The 21,028-nt window shown below is 37.5% G+C and overlaps 1 long non-coding RNA gene across 1 annotated transcript in view; it reads left to right on the top strand.

Moving 5' to 3' along the window:
- Positions 1-21,028, top strand: part of LOC147999813 (uncharacterized) — an 81,432-nt gene that overhangs the window by 25,978 nt on the left and 34,426 nt on the right. The window contains exons 2-3 of the long non-coding RNA XR_015642989.1: positions 16,282-16,331; positions 16,560-16,717. This is a non-coding gene — a long non-coding RNA (uncharacterized LOC147999813). The remainder of the gene's footprint in view (positions 1-16,281; positions 16,332-16,559; positions 16,718-21,028) is intronic.

The raw sequence follows: 21,028 nt of genomic DNA, 5'->3' as shown, positions 1-21,028 counted from the left end.
TTTCAACTTACACATTTATTCTTTGAGAACTTCAGACATGTATACAAGGAAGTATTATCATATACACACCCCATTTACCCCCCCCAACTCTGCTTATATCTTCTAACACCTTCTCCCTCTCCTAACTTTATTTAGATAACCTAATATTGATGAAAATAATCACAGTTTACATCCTAAATGAAATAAAGATTGTTTGTTCTGAAACCATTTTCAATGACCACAGTCCACGAAGAAAGTTCTGTGTTACCTCAAATTTCGTGTTTCAATGTAGAAGCAATTTCACAGCTTTACAGCACAGAGAGGGTCACAAATCAAGGTAGGTTTAAAATACATTGGTGAGGCTACCAGGCAGGTGGTTACCACAATGTGGGATGAGATTTTCTTTAGTTCTACGATGCTATGTGATAACAGTTTTAGCTTTGGAGTTGTATGAGACTACTTTAGTGAATTAATAATTTTCCAAAGGGCTTAATCTATCAGTCAGAAGATGGTGGGGCTGGCACAAAGCTAGGCAAACAAAGGCTACTCAGCAGGTAAAGGGGGTAGCCCATTAGCCTCCATATCGTGCAAATTTAATCAGCCAACTCTCTATCTGTGAGTATCACTTCAGATTCTTGTCTTTTGTTTCAAAGCTTCTATTGTTAAAACTATACACCTGACAGCCTTCCATTATTATTAACTCCAACCCATCTCCTTCTGGGACACTTGACCATACAAATACCTGTTTAAAATCCTTTTCCTCTACTTACCACCCATTAGTGAAAACAAATGACTCAGCAGATGGGTAAGACTGAATTCAGTCAGAAGGTGCTCTTCAATCTACAGTTCAGCGCAAGCTTTGCCTTTGAGAATTGCTTTCATCTGAGCAAAAGACAACACCCAGGCAGATAGGATTGTTTCTAAAGATTAACCAAGGAGTCAGAGTGTTAGACAATGCAACTCATGCAGTGCAGCCACACCCACACCAATCTTCATGTGTTCTAACCCCAGGAACATGTGTTCTACTAGGAAGCCAGTGAGAAAGGTGTGTTGTTTGAGTCTTACAGAAATATGCATCATAGGTGCAGACTGCTGGTGCTAACAGGGAAAGCAATGGGAATGAAGTATGGTTTCAAAAACCACAACCGCTGTTGGTCCAGGGGTTTGTCTTCTTACACATGTCTATCATGTCTATTATGTCTAACAGTTGTCTATCATTAGAAAGTCCAAGAATCCAGTAATTGCTCAGTTCAAGAGGCTGAATGCCTTAGCTGGTCTTTAGTCATTAACTGGAAAACTGAAGAAGTAGCCTCTGATGCCAGTGAATGAACTTCCTAGAGGGATCAAGAGTCAGGAGAAAGGGCGAGCAGGCAAAGAGCGAGAGATGCCTTCCTCCATGTCCTTTACATAGGCCACAGCAGATGTAGGTCATATTAAAGGTGCATCTTCCCATATCAAAAGATCTGCATTAAAAGTTGGTCTTCTCACTTCAAATAATTTAATTAAAGAAAGCCAATCCTCTGTGGGTATACTCAGCAGCTTCGGTGTTGGTTAATTCCATCTATAGTCAAATTGACAGTCAGACTAGCAGTTACACAATTTACAGCACTGGAGATAATATAACAGCCTGAGAGCTTTTCTGGGTTTCACTCCAGAGAGACAAAGCCAAGAGAGATATGACATTGCAGAGACTCTAAAGAGCCCCGACATGGGAGTCTAGCTCAGGAGATGAAGGGAATTATCCACCAGGAGTGGGAATGGTCAGAGAAAGTGTATTTGCTAATGAATATGATCCAAATACATGGCATACATGTAAGAAATTATCAAAAATAAGAACATTAACACATAAGTAAACATTAGCGATTAACTATGAGTTACCAATAATACAGTACTGTTGCATTAAGGAAAGAAATTAAAGCACTTCCCCTCGGAGTCATCTAGTCAAGAGTGAATCCAGATTTGAATTCTCCACGTCATGCTTCCCGTGTCTTCGTTCTCTGAATGTTGTGTGAGTCTGAATTTGTACTTTCCTGAAAGTTGTCCTGTGAACATGTCTGTGTTTGTGAGTCTGTCGTAGGACCATGTATGACTGTCCCTCACAGAAGGACTTGCTCTGTCCCTATTGAACAGCAGAGAAAGCATCACCTGGAGAAGGAATGGGACACTTTACAGAAATCTTTAATAGAGGTTTACAAAGACTTAAGTCATTAGTTCCTATTGACCCAGAAAACAAACATTATTGTTTAATCAACCAATAATACATACGTGGTCATTTCAATCTTTGTGGTAGGTGTTAGAAAATTGTTTCCAACCTCTGTATGTGCTGCTTTTGGCAGGTAATACACATGCATTCTCTGGGCCAGGGGGATGGAAGAGTACATAACTTAAAACAAATGCTAATGGTAAAACAAGCAAAAAGGCAATAAAAGATAATTTTCAGGTGAAGTAGCAATAAATATTTAAATAAAACAATAATATGGAATTCAGAATAAAAATTAAAATATAAGTAACAGTATATTTTGTTTCATTTTTAAATGGTGAGGATTGTATCATTCTTAAATGATTGGTTACATATTTTTTGTTTTTAAATGTAGGGTTAATTTTAATGGGATGATGTATAATCTAATTTAAATAAACAAACAATAAAATAAATAAACAAACCTTCTTGATTTGTAAATTACTTTAAGGCTAGTCTCAGTCTTCCTTCAATTTACCAGTATCTGAAATGACTGCTCAAAGAATAAACATCTTACAGTCCCTTCTGCATGGAGACAGCTCACACTTTTCCAGTGCACTTTAAGCCCCGCAAACATAGCATTGGAGTTCATAAAGGAGCCAAATTTTCTGTAAAGCAAGAGAGAATCTCATTAACCACTGATCTAGATGAATTGAAATGGGTCATTTTACTTGATCTATTTAATTCTTATAATCATCACTGACACAGTTAGGAACTAAATTGATAGCTTTTTAAAATAAAAAGAAAAATCAATAGTCATTCAAAGCCATGGGAAGAGAGACTATTTCTAGATAAATTTAATGTCTAAGGAAGAGAGTTACAAATCTATTCAAATATAAGGATTGACCATAGAGACTAAAAATAAATCAAAAGCTAAGCTATGTCCATTTCATTATCATCAAGTAAGAAGCAATCTTAGAAAATGTGTACTTATGATTATACAATTTACATGGCCTGTTTATATTTCCAAATGTCTTCAGAAAATGAATATCCCTCTAAAACTTCCTTTCACAATGCTGTGAATCATGTGAGACAAAGTTTACAAAACTTTTTTCAGAAGAAATTCATTTATTCAATAAACCCATCAGGCACTGAACATGTTCCAGGGTAGCCATGTAAAGTGCCAAGTTTCTGTAAAAGAAACCATAATGAAGAATTTGTGATCAGACAGTATGTTGACTTGTAATCTGTGATTATAAACACAAGAAGTACAATAATTACTTACCATGTGTAGTGTATTAAATTTTGTATAATTCCTACTCTTAATAGTAAAAATCAAATGACAAATTCTTCCCAGTGGGAAAAGTGGTAAAATACAAGACTTTTAAAATGAAGTTTTAGGAATTGAGTATGAATTTTTCACAGGACATATGTTTAAGGGTTCGCATTTCTACCTCCACCTATGTGGCTTTGACATTTAATTGTTCATTTTTACTTGAACTTTCTAAAGAAACAAGATTTACCAAGACTTTATTCTCAAATCAAAGCTGATCTGAGTTGTGGATGTGTGCATGTGTGTTTGTATGTGTGCAGATGTGTGTATAAATTCAAACAGGGATGTGTAATTTAATAGGTTTGCACAACCTATTATTAAATATTATATATGTCTATATGTATTTAATTCATGGGCATTCATTATTACACTGGGCATTTAAGCTTTTCTATAATTTTTGATTTTTATTTTTTATAAACTATTCTGTTGTTGTCACTAAGAGAATTTAGAAATTATTCTTAGTATTTTATTCCTGGTAATTACCCTTAAAAATAAACCTATCACCTCACCAGTAAATACAGTAAAGAAAAAAATTAGTTACTTGTAATTTGTTTAGATAAAATTCAAAATCAAAGATTGTACATGCTTCCCTCACCACCCACTACAGTCAACATTTGATAAAACCGCTAAAGTGAACATTAAATTTCATGAGTTCATATGCAACAATTACATAGGACGATTTCTTCCTAAGAAACAGTGAAAGAATCTCCTGTCTGCAGAGATTGTGAGTCTTTGAAAGTTCAGTATTGAACATGGATTTTGTCTTTTGGGGTTTGTTTGTTTATTTGTTTGTTTGTTTTCATTAAATTAAATCTAAATTCAACTTTTTCAGCTCTGGGTTGAAGAGCCTCACCTTTGTATTTTCATGAAGACATCAGTGGAAAAGTAAACCATGAGTCTCTCTGTCTCTCTGTCTCTCTCTGTCTCTCTGTCTCTGTCTCTGTCTCTCTCTCTCTCTCTCTCTCTCTCTCTCTCTCTCTCTCTCTCTCTCTCCTATGCTCTGCTGGAGATAGCTCTCCAGACTGCTTTCCCTCTGTGTATGCGTGTTCTGCTAGAGATAGCTTTCTCTTCCTATTCTAACAACTCTCTAAATAGCTCTTCTCTTGCAGATCAAAAGCCCAGATTTTTATTTATATATCAATTCAGTCATTACTCCATGTTCTTTTTTGAGTATCCCATGAATCAGCATCCTATGACTCGAGTCCCTTGATTCTTACAAAGAGATTGCAAGCACACACTTTTTTTTTAAACATTGCAAAAGAAGTCACAGATCTGTCTGTCCTCCTTAAGCACAGACAATAAGCTAGCTGAGTTGGACCTTGCCTTGAAATTTAATGCTACCATGCCTGGGCCTGGACCTAAACTTGATCTGTCCCAGGCTGATCCTAACTTCAGGAGTCAGCCTGCCCTTTATCTGCCTGCCCCTGCATCTTTCTGACAAGTTGGTTCTTAGTGCAGTTGCTTCTGTTGTTCTAGGTCTATGAAGCCCCTTATGTAATTCTTATTGCATCCTTATATATTGCATTGTTCAAAAATTAAATACATTTTTGTACTCAATTTCAGCATTCTTCCCCACTGTCTTAAGGGCTGTCCTGAAAGTCACATCATTCTACCATTTTGCTGAGAAAGACACACCCTCGCCTCCTGGACTCAGGCTGTCTCTCATTCTCATGGAGTCAGGACATTCCTCAAGGGAGAAATATGTAAACATGTATATTATTATACAAACAAGCCTCACACCCACAGCAACCATCAATACTCATGGAGGCCACTCCATGCTGTCTCTGTTTCAGGGGCAGGAACCATGTCACTCTGTCCCTGCCATGGCCAAGCAGGTGTCTCTATATGTAGTCCTGTCTATCCTGAAACTCTGTAGACCAGGCTGTTCTCAAAGTCACAGAGTTCTGCCTGTCCCTGCCTTCCAAGTGCTGGGTTAATCCAGGTGTGTGACACCGTCACCAGGCACATATCTAGTTTTAATGGAAGAATCATACTAGAAAGGTGATTTAAACAAAACAAAGCTCCACTATGTCTTTTCTTTGTAAATTTCATTCCCGAAATATATTGTTGTAAATGGTAGTGTTTTAAAGTAACAGAGTACCTTTAAGATGAAACTTTATTTATTGAATTGACTCTTAAATTCCATGGCCCTTTTTTTATTTCCTTCGGCTTTAAAAGTACAGAGCAGGTACTCTCTGCAAAACAGTAAGCTGTTTTCAAATTTCTTTCCGATACATCTGAAATAACAAAATGTATGTATGTATGTATGTATGTATGTATGTATGTATGTATGTATATGTATGTATGTATTATGTATGTGCACTGCATGCCTATGAAGAAGGAAGAAGGATTGGTTGCCCTGGAATTGGAGTTACAGATGGTTGTGAGCCACCTCATGGATGCTGGGAATTGATCTTGGGTCCTCCTCATTGGCAACCAGTGCTCCTAACCACTGAGCCATCTCTCCAGACTTTGCAGACTGTTTCTTTGAGAGTGAGTATGGACACTGCTCTTTACTAGAACATTCCATCTACAACTCCCTGAAATGAATGTAGTTGATAATCATCTACACAGTGACCCAGGGTTCCTGGGTGAGTTAAAGGACCTAGGCAGTTGATCAACAGTGCTATGATGAGATGAAATAGTTTTGCCTGAGTGATTAATTTTTTTTATCTTCTTCATTCACAGTCAGCATTTCAGATATACAACGAATAAAATTCAAAATAAAAAATTGAGATTGGGGTGCTAAAAATAGACTCCCCCCCCCCAGGATGAGGAGTTATCCTACAGTCTGAAGCTAGGGTAAAATATACAGAAATTCACACATACGTTCCCAGCTGCTGATGCTTCATGCATCTTCAGGAACAAGACAATTTGTACCCATATTTAATCAAAAGACTCTCATTATGTTCTTTACATCTAAGATGAAAATACCTTGTTTGCATTGAGTATATATTGTGCCAAGTTCAGGAAATGGTGTGAAGTTTACCACCAGGGAGCTATGTTTTCCTGAACCAATTAAGTCTTTCAGAGATTAACTAAGAATGCTATTTATGTAGAACAAAGGATTTTGAAGAACTAGAATATCATAGAGAAAGGTCAGAAATGAGTTCAAACAATAACACAAGCAAAAAAACACCGAAATACTAATTTCCTGTAGATAATATGAAGAGCACACATAGACACACATGCATGCCCAAATGCATACATTTTTCTAGGAACTCTGACTGGACACAAATCTCATTAAAGAGTTAAAGCCTTTTAAATTTCAATGATTTAAGAATCCAAATTGAGTTATTGCTATTATCTAGAAATGTATCCTTAAAAAATAACATTATCTCTTTATTTAGACTTTAGTATATGTAGGTTGATGAATTTGAATTTTGGAGATAATGCACAGTATCACAGAAAATGTAAACCTTCAAAGGTATATGGAGTATATACACATATATGCACACTATATAATAGTACATATTATGTTCATATTATGCATATACATAGCCTTGTTACATAAGTTATGCTCTCGTTTTTATGCACATATAGACATATGCATCTATCATCATTATCTATCTATCTATCTATCTATCTATCTATCTATCTATCTATCTACCTACCTAACTAACTACCTACCTATTGGTCTATGTTTATCTATAACTACTATTAACCTTAGAAAAGTCGGAATCTGGAGCCAAAGATGTATCTCAGTAGATAAGGGTCCTTGTTACCACTATGAAGACCTGAGTTCAGATGCCAGCACCCACATTAAAAATCAGGACTGACCACATGTCTTTGAACTTAATGCCGTGGGATTCAGCATCACTGGGTCTTACTGGCTGGCAGCCTATATCTAGGTTTAGTGAGTGATCCTATTTCAAAGAAAGAGAGTAGGACACTCAGTGTCCTCCTTATGCCTCCACACATACATACATATACATGATAAATTCTAAAATCACAACCAAATGTCCACCAAAAATGTAGGAATAAACAAATAAAAAAGTATTTCTTCTTTTTGTATTTTTTTATAAGTTCATAGTCAGCAACTTCTTTAATATAAGGCAACTACACAGAGAATTTGACTGCCAGCAACTCTTAGCCCTTTATGTTAATGTTTTAAAGGGAATGTAAACAGTGACCCAATTTAAGTAAGTCTTCACTTTAGCATTCTGCCTTCCCTATGTGCATATGAGATCAGGCATGTCTGTGCTTCTTGTCAATATGTAAAACATAAATGTTTTAGGATAATTGACACTTTTTTTGTATTTTTCTCTACATTATAAGTGTTGCCAAAATCAAAGATGCTAAATGATACATTGAATATCAATTTTACCTAGAAGATTGTCATTAATTATTAATAATTAAATTATTAATATTTAATAGTGATCAGGTACAAAAACCAAATAGGTACAAACACCATTATCTGAAACATAAGTGTAATTTATGGAATTAACAAAAAAAGAGCCTCAGATCCAATGGATAAAATACATTAGGAGGACTTCCTGGTTATTTATCTGAGAGTAATGATAACATGTTTTTATTATAGGACTATATAGTAATTAGTAAGCAGAAATACAAGTTTTTCACTGAAAAAAATGTTAAATATTTTTATAAAAGGAACATAACATAAACAAATTCTTATTTTTAAAGAATATTATTGTGTCTGGTAATATCTTTCTGTTAAGCTTTATTATTTCTCATTTAAATTTCTTTTTACCACAGTTATCAACCAAAGTTATAGCAAGAATCAAGTTTCTACAGTAGGTAACAATATTTCAGGAAGAAGGCTATTTTTAATTGGATTACTTCTACCTCCATTGAACTTTCATAAACATAATTTAAAACTATAGCATTTCCTCAGAGGATCAAACATTCAGATAAACGAGGAAAGGGGATAAGCTGCTATGTAACTCCACAGACAGCCTGTCCTGTTAAATTTTTCTCCACTATGTGTGAGAAGTTTCAAAGGACTATGAAAATGAGATGGAGTCACAAAATGATGTTTGAACAGCAGCTAATTGAGCTGTTTTTTTTTAATCTTCAGAAAATCGTGACAATATCAGCTACCGGAAATATAAGTTGTGATCTAACTAAATCATCAGGAAATACTACTGTTTCAATGTTAATAATTTCCAAGTAGAAGCTAAGTATAATTCAACTAGTAAAGATAACCTCTTCACTTATTTTTAATGATATTGTTCATTATTTCAGAGGGCAGCAGCCGACACTGACCATTGTACATTAGGGGGTACTGTAAAGGTTAATCATATTTTGAAAATTGAGGGGCTACATTAACATGGATTTGTTGATAAGCAGAGAAAATGGTGAGAACTTCCAACACCCTTAGACATGGGCAATAAGTACCTTCTGTGTGGACGATGGGGCTCTAATGGACCCCTGGTCCTTTGTTGACTGTGCTCTAAGAACCATTCCTTACTCATGCTGTTAAGAGCATAAGTGACACTGCCTCTTTCCCAGGTGCAGCTTCTTAATTTGTTTGCAAAATACAATTTTAACAGGTTCTTACTGGACATACTCAGTGGAGTGTTGTCTATTTGGAGATTCCAGATCATTGGAACTGATAGAGGTGAACATCCGGGGTTACCAGGCTTTGTGGCTACCAACAGCATTTCCACATGAAATGTTTCAGTAAAGTTTTCCAGAAAAGCAAACAAACAAACCAACCACGACTGTTTTCCAGTTCCAAGAGAAATAATGACAACGATAACGTGAAATCAAATCATAAAGAGAACCTGAAAAATAACATGAATCACATTTTGGAAGATGGAATGGAAATAGATGCCCAGAACGGAACTTGGACATTTTGGAAAGAACAACAAAAATGCAAACTGAAGTTCGAAGGGAGTTCATGGACAAGAGAGGTTGGTCCTGGTCCTGAAGGAGTGCTGGGATTTAAGCAGCATTTAAAAGGAAAGTTGTGGGAACTGATGACTAGAGGTAGATGTTGGTCCTTCTAAAGTAGTACACTACTGGACTATGAGCAGAGCAAGGAGCACTCCATTAAAACAAAGCATCAGCCACTAGCTCAATTCGGAATGTGATACAGGAGTCAGTAATTTTACACTTGATCTTAGCCAAAAGGCCGAGAAGCGATAGGAGGAGTCAGTAATTTTGTTTGGAAATAAAGAAGCCCACATAGGCGTAGATTTTCTTCAAAACCTATTTTATTTAGTGTTCTTAAATGCTTTAATATCCATTCTAATCCACCACACATAGGTAGGGGGAAAGAAGGTTAACAGGAAAAAGATGTTGTGGACCTGGTCAGAAGTAGTTTCTTGAGGTGATTCTACCCGTCATTGTCAGCGTTCTAGTTCAATAGCAAACACCAAACACCAAACACCAATCAGCAGCACAATCCAGCAGAAAGAGCAAGGCTCCACTGAATCCCCACAAATCAGAAGTAGCCAGAATTAGCTGGAATACCACAAGAAATTCTTTGGCCTGTTTTCCTCTACAAAGTGAAGACCAAAGAAGATCTCTGAAGACTAGTGAAGAGGTGAAGCGTTGTGCAGTGTAGCAATGCAAGAGCATCCTCTTGCTGTCCGTGGGCTTCCATTTATACTAAGCATCATGCGCCCTCTTAAAGTTTCTGTTGTGAGCAGAACACCACATGCCCTCTGTGATGGTTTATATATGCTTGGCCCAGGGAGTTGCACTATTAGAAGGTACAGCCCTGTTGGAGTAGGTGTGTCACTGTGGTGTGGGCTTTAAGACCGTCATCCTAGCTGCCTGGAAACCAGTATTCTGCTAGCAACTTCAGATAAAGATGTGGAACGCTCAGCTTTGCCTGCACCATGCCTGCCTGGATGCTGCCCTGCTCCCACCTTGATGATAATGAACTGAACCTCTGAACCTGTGAGCCAGCCCCAATTAAATGTTGTTCTTATATAAATTGCCTTGGTCATGGTTTCTGTTCTCAGCATTAAAATTCTAAGACACCCCTCACAAGACAGCTTCCAGAAAAACATCATGTAGCACAATTAAGTTGTTAAAGAAACACAAAATTTCCACTTCACATCTCCCTTTCTGTTTTTATATGTCTTTTCCCCTAATATTAACTGTCTACACACAATAGAAATAATTGTGAGAACCAAAAAAAAATACTAGAACGTTGCATCACATTTTAAAATAAGCTGCTTATGTACAGCATACCAAATGATAGTAAAAAAAAACCAACCTTATATTTCTATCAAGAATCAATAATCAAACAGAACAACCTTAAACTTCTATTACTCAACAAAAAAAACAAAACTTTAAATTTCTATCAAGATATATTAATTTATGCCAAAGTAAAATATTTAAGACTAGTATTTTATCTATCTATCTATCTATCTATCTATCTATCTATCTATCTATCTATCTATCTATCTATTCATCCATCCACCTACTATTCCTTTTGCCTCTTTTTCTTCATTATTAAATAGAGGAGACAGATCCCTGTTTTAAACTTTATTTTGTTTCCTCCTTGGACATAAACAGTAACAACCAACCATTCTAGAAGATAAGAATCATAACACAAAGGACCAAAAACATCCATCCCACCTTTTCTGAATAGGGAGTCATGTTCTTAAAATCACTTGTCTGGAGACAAAGATATCATTTGGGTACCTTGTGAAACTTGGGATACCGGCCAAATCCTAGGAAAGCTAGCTGTGTCTTTTTCTGTCCAGTCTCTGTGTTATCCAGTCTGTGTTATTCAGGCTCTGTGCTGTTCAGTCTTTGTGTGATTGATCATTCGGGCTGGCCCTTTTGAAAGCGATTTGCATACATAGTTTAGAGAGATCAGTGACTGAGAAAGTCTGTGAGAGTGAATCTCTGTTTGCTTTGTAAAGACATTCATAACCCAGATGACAAAAGGTTTTCCCTGCTCAAATCTAATCTTTAAGAGTTTTGTTTGTCACCACATTTTTTCATTCCCTGTAGATATATAATCATAACCACATCCCCAACTTAAAACTATTACAAGTTTCCATTCTAGCGTCAGTGGTTTAGTTCCTCAGGGTTTTGTTGGTTTTTTTTTTTTTTTAATAACTCAATTTCTCTCCACTGCTGTCATTCCTTTCTCACAAATATTAAATATTGTAAACAGTACTATTTAATCTGTGTTTGGGTTCTTTACATTTCCTTTTTGTTTAATAACCATCTATTTTAAGGTACAATTGGCTCTTTCTACATTTCCTTGTCCTGTGGGATTGTGTGGTATAGCAGTAACGTTTTATATTGTTATATGAAAAGAATTGTCTCATCTTATTCAATACATGTGGAGGAGCATTATCTATCTTAATTTGGGCAGGCATCCTTACAATTGCCGTTAGTTCCAATAAGTGTGTAATTGCACAATCAACCTTTTCAGAACTTAGAGCAGTTGCCCAATGAAATCCTGAGTACATGTCAATAGTATGGTCTATATACGTTTGTTTTCCAAATTCTGCAAAATGAAAAACATCCATCTGTCAGGTGTTATTTCTTCCAGTATCCCTAGGGTTGCTACCAGCAGGTAACAGAATTTGGTTGTATAGAGAATACACAGGAAATTTTCTTATCATTTCTTTGACTTGCTGTCAAGTGCTAGAATTTCTTTTCTTTAAAATTTCCCATTACCATGATGTTTCTCATAAAATGTTGAGGCTTCTAACATATATCCTATTAGTGAATGGTCACTCTCTTCATTTCCTTATGCCATTGGACCTGGCAAACCTTCATGGCACCAAATATGAGTAATACATAATGGATAGTTTCTACTTCTGGTGGCCTGTTTTAATTGCATAAATAACAAAGTTAATTCTGAGTCTGATTTATAACCTGGATCCCTATCTTGTTTGCATCAGTATAGAAGGTTGGTACCTCTGGAACTGTTGTTCTTTTTATAATACATGGAAGAATCCAGTTAGTTCATTTTATAAACTATACTCATTCTCTTTTCAGATACTTGTTATTAATTTCTCCCAAGTAGTTACTACAAGCCAATCTTCATTGACCACCCATAATGACACAATCTCACCATTAGCAAGAGTTACTATAATTTTGGCCAGATCTGTTCCTGACAATTGATGTAGTCTTATTAATTCAATAATTAATTATAATTAATTTATAATTTATATTAATTTAATTTATATTAATTTATAATTAATTCAATAATCTTTCTACACATATCTTTAATTTTTTACTGTGTTCATGAGCTAGGAAAAGCCATTCCATAATACTCTCTTCCCTTTGCATAATGAGCCAAGTAGGACAATGAGTTGAAGGCAAAATAACCAAAATACAACCAAATTTGGGGTCAATTTTAACACATATGCTTCTTGTCGTCTTTGTTTTATAAGAATTAACTCTTTTTTCTGCTTCAGCTGTTAGATATCTTGGAGTATTTAAATATTTAAATATTTGAATCTCCTTGTAATGTTTGAAATTTTATAAAATTAATACAATTTTCTGAAAGAGAAAAAAATTCTGCTTCAGACATTCTTGCAGTTAAGTCCGGTTTTGGTTAATTTTAAAAATGCAATAGATAAAAGCAACTGTTTTGTGGTACGATAACCATTTTGCTAGTATTTTAAGAATATCACCTATTTTCCATATCCTTCGCACAAATAGATTCTCTATCTAAATGGTCTAATTAAATGAATATATGAAGCTGCAAGGATATTAACAAATTACCAAATGAAGTGGGAGTTACCTCAGACCTTAATAAAATTCCCATTTTGGCTGAATATTAAGGCTATTGAAAGACAAAGCATTTGCTACCTGAATGAGATTGCAATGTATTGTTTTTGTATATGGAATGTTTCACCATTATTATAACATCCAAAAAGTCATACCTTGGTTTTAAAAAATGTAAATTCCTAGCAATCAGGATTTTCTCCATAATTCTGCAACTCAATCTCCTGGGAAAGAACACTAACAAAAAAATGTTATGTTAGTAATAATTCGGAGACAAATTATGTTAGACGGGTATGAAATGGGATAGATCTATCCATGTAAAAATGAATTTTCTGTCTCCAGAAGAACATTACTGAACACGTGTATTCCTAGGAGAAAAGCAGCGTTCATAGGGCGCTACTGAAAGATCTGAATTTTGAGTTTTGAGATTATTTTGTTCTGCAGCAGCTTCTAAAAATAGACCTCATAGTAACTTCTTTTTACATTTCATGAGCTAAGTATTTCAAGAGAATAATAGAAGGATTTCAAAGGCTTTGTTTGTTTGTTTGTTAAATGAATATGTGACCATGATCTTCATTATCTCTACGTAGAAGTGACAAATTTAATGATTTGTGCACCACTGTGTCTCAGCTACTATAGTTCTAATAAGTCGGGGACAGATCAGTTGGAGTATAGCAGAACACAGCCTCAACTGGCCTGACCACTTGAAAATAATGTTAGTTCAATCCCGAACTACAGAAGTCAGGGATGAAGCAGACTGTGACCCTCACCACTGCTAACCTGCTCTAACATAAGATCCCTTCAGTCTCTGACAAAGGAGTACAAGGTTTACAAATGGATTGATATAGAATTACTGTGGTACCAGTGCATTTAAAACTTAAAGCTGTGTGCACAGTCTGTAATTTTTCTCAGTGCACACTGATACATATTTTGAAAGAGAAGTGGGGACAACACTTTTTGCAACAGTGTTTGTAAGTTTTTAAAATATCCTCTTCTCCTTTAAGAATGGGAAAGTGTATAGAAGGGTGGACTCTTATGACAGTTTCCCCCTTAAAAATATCCGTCAGAAATGCAAACCGAAGTCAAACAAGTAAGACATCACGTAGGTCTCTGTTTACTCTGCGCTGCTTTCTCTTGCACTGCTCTGACATATCAGAAGCATCTGTTCGTTGACACATTCCAACCGTATGAACATTGAAATCAGACTTCCAGACAAGGTGGAAGACTAGAAGCCTCCTCGCTGTCACCTCGGGAAAAGTAAAAGTCAAAATAAAGAACAATAGCCCACAGGAGAGAGAGGGGGGGGGGGGCTGAAGAAAGACACAAGAAACTTAGGCTTCTCGGTAAAGAAGACACCAACCTGCCTGCAGCTGCTGCAATTTACTCCAGCTGCTTAGGCGGAGGCGGCAGCAGCGGCAGCAGCGGTGGCGGCAGCAGTGGCAGCAGCAGCAGCTTGAACATAGATATCTAAGACCACGGAGTGAGATTTTTCTAGAAATAAGCTGTGAACAACAAAGGCTGATTGACTGATTAGAGCCTCAATGGCTTGGAGAAATTAGAAAACTGCAAGTGGAGCCATCTTTGATTCCCTTAATAGCCATTCATTGTTTATGTGAACTAACATTGCTGTGACTGTTCAGTAATTCCTTTGGAATTTACAAACAAACCTCTAGTTTCTGCCAACCAAAAGGATAACAATGCTGTCAGAGACCATCTGAAGGTTATAGCTTATATTTTTTCCATTCTTCTATAACTGGCCTGATTTCTAACTATGTATTTGAAAATTGACTTGATTTGTGACTTTCTTTGATCTGCTGCTATAAAACTTCCTGAGTGTTAAAACATTGAAACATGGAGGTTGGGGTTACATGAATCTAAGTTCCTAGGCTAGGGTCACTCATATTTGACTCCAGAATAAACTATCTCATATCCTATCCCCTGTGAGGTGAGGGTTGTAGCACACACACACACACACACACACACACACACACACACACACACACACACACGTGTGTAGCTGGAAATGTATTCTGGGTGGTAGAGACACAAGGGCTAGATCAAAATTGCAGAATAAGAGGACTGAGGTATCACAGGCTACAGAGACAGGTAGAAGTGTGGAACAGGAGCCTAAAGCTGAGATTCTCCCCTAAAACCCCACAGTTAATTGCCCTAAAGGGGCACTGCCTGGAAAAGTCAGGTGTTAGGAAGGAAGTGCACTGCTAGAGGAACAGTCTCCTAATGGCTGTGCCTAGAAAGATAACTTCCAGCAATAGGAATTAATACCAGTGGGTTGGTTTTTGTTGTTACTTTTTGTTTTTTTTTTTTTTTTTTTTTTTTGTTATTCAGCAGACCCTTGCTGTTTCTCTTCAGTCTAACTGCTGCAACAGTTTCTTGTTTGGTGTTTGCTATTGGGCTGGACTACTTGTATCCTGACAATGAAGAGTGAGATTGCCCTGAGGAAGTACTTCTAAACAGAGCCAAACTCCCTTTTCCTCTTAACCTTTTTTCTCCCCTACCTCTGGTCAATAGGCTAGAAGGGAAGTTGAGGGGTATAAGGACCCCAAATAAAGAAGGTTTTGAAAAAGTCTAAGCTTACAAAAAAAAAAAAAACAAAAACAAAAACAAACAACATGGAGGGAAAAATCACTAAGGAATTGAAACCATGAAAAAGAACCAAACAAATATTTGAAATTACTTTAAAAAAAAAGATAGAAAGGAATGAAAGAATAAAGGAGGGAAGGAAGGAAGGAAGGAAGTGAAAGATCCCCAGAGCGGGGAGACCCTCACTCAAGTCTCGGGGTGACGCGACACCTCCCCCCAAGAACTCACACAAGACCGTCCTTGCTGTAATCACATGAGGTTTATCGATAGGAACCAGTGCACTGGGGTTCGACCAGAGAGGCTGGGAGAAAGGGTATTTAAAGGCAGAGGCTGTGAGCCCCAGGGGATGGGGGTGTCAAAGGGGAAGGCACCACAAATTACAGGATTGTTTTATGGCTCCAGGAGATAAGGGGAGCCAAAAGGTTTTATGGCCCCCTGGTTCCGGGAGCAGAGCTACTAAATCAGGAGAAGGGTCGGGTCCTCAGGTCCTCATTATTTTTATCTCTTGTCCTGTCAGGGTAAAAGTTTGTCAGAATTGATGAAGCATCTGCACTTGAAACACCTCTGGTAAGGCTTGAGGCCGGTTTCCTGGAATGCTTTCTGCAGGACACAATGGCTGGAAGGCACAGTAGGGGCTTAAATAAACACCACGGGGGGGGGGGGGGGGGCAGAACAAAGAACAGTTACTCACACCTGGTGATAAGCAAAGCAGTTCTCTTGTATTTTTAACAATCTGTCTTCCTGAGTCAGGTCCTGTTGCTGAGGTTTGGGCTAATTTAAAACTCTCTCTCTCAGAAGGAAGGAAGGAAGGAAGGAAGGAAGGAAGGAAGGAAGGAAGGAAGGAAGGAAGGAAGGAAGGAAGGAAGGAAGGAAGGAAAAAGAAGACAAGAAAACCACCTACAGTAGAAGAAAGCACCATCAGTAACAAAACCAAGAGTACAGCAGAAAGCAAGGTAAAAACAACAATACATTCAGACACATAGAAACAAACAATCAAAAAGATGAATTGGCCAGAATGTCCATGAACTCATAGATACATTCAATAGAACAAACTATAATCTATTGGTTAAAAGACCAAGTTGATATAAAGCCCGATTATAGTTAATTTGGTCAATTAAACGATACAAAAATATTCTATTCATTCTCTTGGGCCTCTGAGCTTCTCTCCTGTCCCCTAGCCCCATACTTGATCCTGTCCCCCTCTTCTTCTCCCTCTCCCCCTTCTCACCCAACTCCCTCCCTCCTTCTTCCTCCCTTGAGTATTTCCTTTCCCCCTTCTAAGTGCAGTTGAAACATTCTCACTTGGGCCTTTCTACTTGTTATACTTCTTATGGTCTGTGGGTTGTGTCCTAGGCATTCTATACTTTTTGGCTAAAATTCACTAATCAGTGTGTACATACTATGTACGCTCTTTTGGGTCTGATATATTTTAGCTCCATCCATTTGCCTGCAAAATTCATGATGTCCTCATTTCTAATAGTTGAATAGTATTCCATTGTGTAAATGAACCACATTTTCTGTAACCATTCTTCTTTATAGGGCCATCTGAGTTGTTTCCAGCTTCTGACAATGATAAACAAGGGCTCTATGCACATGCTAGAGCATGTGTCCTTGTGGTATGTTGGGACATCTTTTGGATATATGCCCAAGAGTGGTATTGTTGTGCCAGTGAAATGTTAGTGATCCCCATAAAACATACAGCAGCTAATCTGATGCAATTCACAGCAGGGTCTTTATTCTATTTGAGCTAGCTCAAGCTAGCTCTCCAACACACCACCATCATGCAGGATGGTTTTGGTGGGGGGGGAGCCCCGAATGTCTATCAGGACAAGATTTTGTAGTAAGCAGCAAGCAGGGAGTACATGTGCAAGCATCAAATTGGAAAGCTACTGTGGCCTTTAACGTAATTGGCTGGTGCTGGGAGTCATAAACTTAACTTCTGTTCCCCTCTGTATTGGTGGTCATTAGGCAGGTGGTGGGCTTGTAACCTGAGGGTACAGGTTTGTCGGTGGAATAACCTGGAAACAATGGTCTTGTTTAGGGTGTAACCTGGAAACTCTGGTCTAGTTGGTGATTAGCCTAGAGACTGGAGCTAGGCTTGGGTTTTGTTGGGGGGTGGGGGAGTGGCGCCCTTGAAACCTAATGCTCGGTACCAGCCACTTACCTGACCTTAAATTTAGGTCAGGTTTTCTAAAATGAAGTCTGAACTTAAAAGATTGGCATCTCAGTATAGCTGAGTCTTTGGGTAGAACTATTTCCAATTTTCTGAGAAACTGCTAGATTGATTTCCAGAGTCATTGTACCAGCTTGCAATCCTACCAGCAATGGAGAAGTGTTCCTCTTTCTCCACATCCTCACCAGCATGTGCTATCACTGGAGTTTTTTACCTTATCCATTCTAATCAGTGGGAGGTGAAATCTCAGGGTTGTTTTTATTTGCATTTCTCTAATGGTTAAGACATTAAACATTGGTTTAAGTGCTTCTCAGTCATTCGGGATTCTTCTGTTGTGAATTCTCTGTTTAGCTCTGTACCCCATTTTTAATTGGGTTATTTGGTTTTCTAGAGGTTAACTTGTTGAGTTCTTTATATATTTAAATATTAGCCCTCTGTTAGATGTAGGGTCAGTGAATATTTTTTCCAATCTGTAGGTTACTGATTTGTCCTATTGATGGTGTTTTTTTACCCTACAGAAGCTTTTCAGCTTCATGAGATCTCATTTATCGAATGTTGATCTTAGAAACTGAGCCATTGGTGTTCTGTTCAGGAAATTTCCCTCTGTACCAATGAGTTTGAGGCTCTTTCCCACTTTCTCTTCTATTAGATTAAATATGTCTGGTTTTATGTTGAGGCCCTTGATCCACTTGGACTTGAGCTTTGTGCAGGGTGATAAATTGGATCTATTTTCATTATCCTACATACAGACTGCCAGTTAGACCAGCATCCATTTATTGAAGATCTTCCTGTTTTCCACTGTATGTTTTTGGGGGATGAACGGTGATAAGCAGCATCGGGGGATGGGATATGGGGGAGGGGACCCTCTAGAAAGAAAATACCAGATACTCAGAGGTGAGAGATTCTAAGGACTCAATGGGGCTGACCATAGCCAAAATACCCAACATTGGGGAGAGGAAACTCGAAGAGCCCACCTCCAATAGATAGATAGGGCCTCAACCATAGGGACAGTCAAAATTTCTGACCCAGAACTATTCATGTCTAAAAGAACTACAGAAACCAAAATGGAGAAGACACTGAAGGAAAGCCTGATATGCTTACAGATGAAAGCCTGGCATGGCTGTCCCCTGAGAGGCCCTACCAGCAGCTGACTGAGACAGAAGCTGATATGTAGAACCAACCATTGAACTGAAGTCAGGGACTCTTGGGGTTGAATTAGTGGAAGGATTAAAGAAGCTGAAGGAGAGAGCAACCCCATAGGAAAACCAGCAGTCTTAACTTACCCAGACCCAGGGAGCTCCCAGAGACTGAGTCACCATCCAGCAGTATACATGAGCCAGTCAGAGGCCCCTGGCACAAATATATAGGGAGAGGTCTGCCTGGTCACGCCTCAGTGGAAGAAGATGTGCTTAATCCCTTAGAGACTTGAGGTCTCAAGGAAGAGGGAGATCTGGTAAAGGAGAACACTTCTAGGGGGAGGAAGAATGGGATGAGGAACTGTGGAAGGGGGACTGAGAAAGGGAGCAAGGATAGGAATATAAATAAATAAAATAATAAAAACAATTCTAGAACTTAAAGAAATGGTCATTCACCAAACAGAAACAGTAATTTTTATGAGAGGAAAGTGCCAGCTCACTAACGAAGACTAACAACTGAGAATACGTCTGACCTCTTATCAACAATATTAGAACGTGAACAATGGCCAACCAACCATGCTATGCATACTAATGTTATCTTTTAAAAATGGTGGAAAAATGGGAACATTTCAAGGGGTTGGGAAGATGGCTCAGTTGATAAGTGAAGTACTTTCTGTGCAACCAGGAGGGCCAAGTTTGAACCCCAGCACTCTGTAAAACTGTTGAGTACAGCAGCACATACCCATGATTCCAGTTGTGAAAAAGCAGAGACAGGAGGATCCCTGGGGCTTTCTGGACAGCTAATCTAGTTGAATCAGTATGCTTCAAATTCAGTGATAAACTCTTCTTTAAAATTAATGTGAGCAATTGAAGGATACATTCTATAATGACATCTGACTTCCATTTGCTTGTACATATAAAACTGCATATACACCAACACACATTTATGCACACGATATGTATATAGACACTACTTGGACAAAAAGTACATTTCAAGAGAAGTTTAAAATAAGGCAACTCATGACAACTAAGTTAACCTTCCAGAAAGAATTTAACAGAATATTTTACATAGAGTAAGAAGAAAGTCCCATCTAAAAGAGCTTTTCGTGAGAAGAATGAATTAAAAATGAATAGCCCCAAAGATTCTGCCATGGCTAAGACAGTAAACCAGTATCCCTCTTAAAACTAATAAACAACAATCCATTCAACCAGAAGAACAAAGAAGAAGCAACAGAAAGTGCCAAATCCTTCCAAACAACAACCTTAAACATAATTAGCTTCAAATTCGACTTGAAAGACACAATCTTGCCTAGTGAGCCAAAAGTCAAGATAGACTTATCTGTTAACATCAAGATATACATTTCACTGGTAAAGATACCCACAAACTGAAAAATCTTAATGGGGAGAAAGAAGAAGATAATAGAATACAAGAGACATGACAGCAGGCGTGTGTGTGTGTGTGTGTGTGTGTGTGTGTGTGTGTGTGTGTGTGTGTGAATGTTATTGGTAGGGAAGGTAGGTGATCAGAGGGATGGGGGAGAGAAAGGGGGGAGTCCAATACAATAAAGTGTGTAAAAATGTCATAAAACCCATTAATTTTCATGAAAAAATTAAAAATCATAAAATAAGATTAAATTATGTACATATATAATATTTTAAATTTATCATATGACTAGATACCAAATATAAATGGGGAGAAGAAAGAAACATTTTGAGGGTGATGCAAAGAAGGAAGATACATTTTCAAGGACTGGACATTTTTCATGATTTCATATGATTCAAGCAATTTATAGTTATAGAATTTTTAGTAGCAAATATGCTTTATAAGTCAGTTAAATTTATCAGACCAATTTTGGCTTGCTAGATAGATTAACCAAAGCATGAAGTAACCCGAAGCAGAAGAAAGTGAGGTCCAACTAAGTCACAGAACACGTAAACTAAATCAGCATTTCTCT

Source organism: Rattus norvegicus, chromosome 18 (genome assembly GCF_021556685.1).
Source record: "Rattus norvegicus strain SHRSP/BbbUtx chromosome 18, alternate assembly SHRSP_T2T, whole genome shotgun sequence".
Lineage (NCBI taxonomy): Eukaryota > Metazoa > Chordata > Mammalia > Rodentia > Muridae > Rattus > Rattus norvegicus.
Note: the sequence above shows the minus strand (reverse complement) of the source record. Positions and strands in the feature narration are given on the sequence as shown.